We start from the raw sequence: 2,500 nt of genomic DNA, 5'->3' as shown, positions 1-2,500 counted from the left end.
TGAGTGAGTGGAGGCGGTGCTCATTTGCATATTCATAGAACCGCGCATACTAAATGAGGCGAGGGTGTCGAGTTACATTCAAGATATTTTAAGGCATAAAGAATTATTTTTTTCAAAGAAAAAACACTTAAATATGTAATTTTGGTGATAAAAGATGAGTTTGAAGGGATACAATGATTGACTACAGGGGGACTTTAAGCAGACAAAATGATTGGAGAAGACCAGCATACGTCAATAGAGAAGTCCAGTTATGACCTAATGAGCAGGTCAGAAATAACTGAAAAATGAATCATATGCATGGATGAATAGATCAATAACGTAGAAAACGGATATGATGAATTTACATTCGAAATTTCACCTGTGAATTTGTGAGCAGCTTTGGCCCTTAAACTCCCTGACACACAGTCATTCAGTCTCAGATCAGAGCTGATAACAGAGTCGTGTGTGTCTCTGTGTTACTCTGAACCAGCGTTAAACACGAAGCAAGAGGCCGTCAGGAGCTCCCGCTGAGAAACCAGCGCAGACATTCAGCCAAAGCCCTAATCTGAGCCTGGAGAACTGAACCACAGAGCCCCGCCGGCCCGGGAACGCTCCTGGAGCTCCAGGAATTCAGTCACACAAACACTGAGAAAGAACAAGGTGTGCTGAGAGAATCAGTCGTGTGTGTGTGTGTGTGTGTGTGTGTGTGTGTGTGTGAGTGTGTGTAATGCAAACCCATCGAACGGACAGCGAACCAGAACTCTGATCAGTTTCAGTGGAGTTTGATGCTTTAATGAGGATCAAACGTTCCCTGATTCTGTCGGAGTTTGATGAGGGAATGCATGTGTGTCTCGAACGCAACGCAACTCGCTTTGGATGAACGAGTCTGCCAAATGCATGAATGTAACTTTCTTTAAAGAAATGTTGTGATGTGAAGTGAATCAGTCAGATGCCTTTTAGATTCTGCTCTGATCAGGTTTTGTTCATTAACGCAAAAACACATTCATGTTCTTTTTCATTTTTATGCTTTAAAATATAATTTATAATATGCAAATAACATGCAAAATAGGAGCATTTTAAGACTTTCAGACTCCACTGACTGTAAATCATGTCAGGTCTATAGTGAACAGTAGAAAATTAGGATATTTGCTATATAGGACTAGTGCTTCTACTGCATAAACGTTATCATATTAATACAATATTCATGTTCACTTCAACTTAACATGTTAAACTCAAATTCCTCCTGTGGTGAAAATCCAGACATTAACGCTTAAATATGTAATTTTGCTGATCAAAGATGATTTTTACGGGATAAAAGGATTGACTAGGGGGACTTTAAGGCTTTTAATGAAGGAATGATCTGGACTCTTGCGTTTAAAAGACACTTTTACAGTGTTGTTCATCGGTGGAGTTTCACTGAGGAGTCCGGCCATAAACAAACCCAGATTCATGTGATGATGGCTTACAGTCAACTTTACTCTAGTATTACCAGGCTAAATAAACACACGGAACATCACACAGGTATAGCCTACGTTAGGAAACATATTATATCATATTTCAGTAATTAGACACTCACCTCAGGGTTTTGTCTATATAATGCAGTTGGGATCCTGATTCTCCGGATACGTCTCTCCATCGCACTGATCCTTCTCCTGTCGGTTACTGAGGATCCAGGGTTCACATCCCAGGAAATGTGCGCATGATGATGATGATGATGATGATCGGGATCTGCTCTGTCCGGATCCGATCATCTTGTCTCTAATCCATACCTGAGTTTAGGGAAAGCACAAGACATGATGAAGAGGAGAAGAAGAAGAATCCCGGCGTACTGAAGAGAGCTGCGCTGAGAACAGACTGAATACATGAGAGAGAGAGAGTGAGAGAGAGAGAGAGAGAGGGAGAGAGAGAGAGAGAGAGAGAGAGGGAGAGGGAGAGAGAGAGAGAATCCACATGACAAATGTAAAAAAATAAAAATAATAAAAAACATATTTCTGAGAACTGGGTTATTGATTAATACATCATTTTTTAGTCAACCTTGCGACCATATTCTGAGAAAGGTCTTAGAGAATGTAGCAGAACATATGCGGATCATTGGTTTCAGATGCTGAACATCACACATATAAACGCCACTGACAGGAGAGAAATATGTGGAAGCCTGAATAAAACATTTAAAAAGATAATTGTGACTGGTGTTTCTGACGTCACAAACTACCTTGTAACCAATCAGATCAACGTGTGATCGTCAACCAGTGGATCTCTGAGCTGAGTGAGTGAGTGGAGGCGGGGCTCATTTGCATATTCATACAACCGCGCATACTAAATGAGGCGAGGGTGTCGAGTTACATTCAAGATATTTTAAGACATGAAGATTTTTTTTTCCAAGAAAAAAACGTTTAAATATGTAATTTTGGTGATCAAAGATTAGTTTTAAGGGATGCAATTTTTACTACAAGGGTCTTTAAGTATTATATGTTGTGATGTAATAACTATTTTATAATTTAAAGTGTAAAAAACTGCTCAA

The 2,500-nt window shown here is 39.6% G+C and overlaps 2 protein-coding genes across 3 annotated transcripts in view; both read right to left on the bottom strand.

Moving 5' to 3' along the window:
* The window catches only part of gnrhr3 (gonadotropin releasing hormone receptor 3), a 13,562-nt gene extending 11,713 nt beyond the window's left edge, over window positions 1-1,849 (bottom strand). Inside the window, exon 1 of the mRNA XM_082150119.1 lies at window positions 1,556-1,849. The gene's annotated coding sequence lies outside the window, so the exon portion shown is untranslated. The remainder of the gene's footprint in view (window positions 1-1,555) is intronic.
* ttc24 (tetratricopeptide repeat domain 24) overlaps window positions 1-2,500 on the bottom strand; it is a 28,030-nt gene that overhangs the window by 220 nt on the left and 25,310 nt on the right. Inside the window, exon 14 of one of the 2 annotated variants that reach the window (XR_014200697.1) lies at window positions 2,167-2,500. This exon is cut by the window's right edge and continues 571 nt beyond it. The gene's annotated coding sequence lies outside the window, so the exon portion shown is untranslated. Of the gene's footprint in view, window positions 1-1,897 lie in introns of those variants that run through there. The other variant, XM_082150099.1, reaches the window with a different exon arrangement.

The sequence above is a fragment of the Leuciscus leuciscus genome (assembly GCF_965113295.1).
Source record: "Leuciscus leuciscus genome assembly, chromosome: 20".
NCBI classification, from domain to species: Eukaryota; Metazoa; Chordata; class Actinopteri; order Cypriniformes; family Leuciscidae; genus Leuciscus; species Leuciscus leuciscus.
This window is presented reverse-complemented; position numbering and strand designations above follow the sequence as displayed.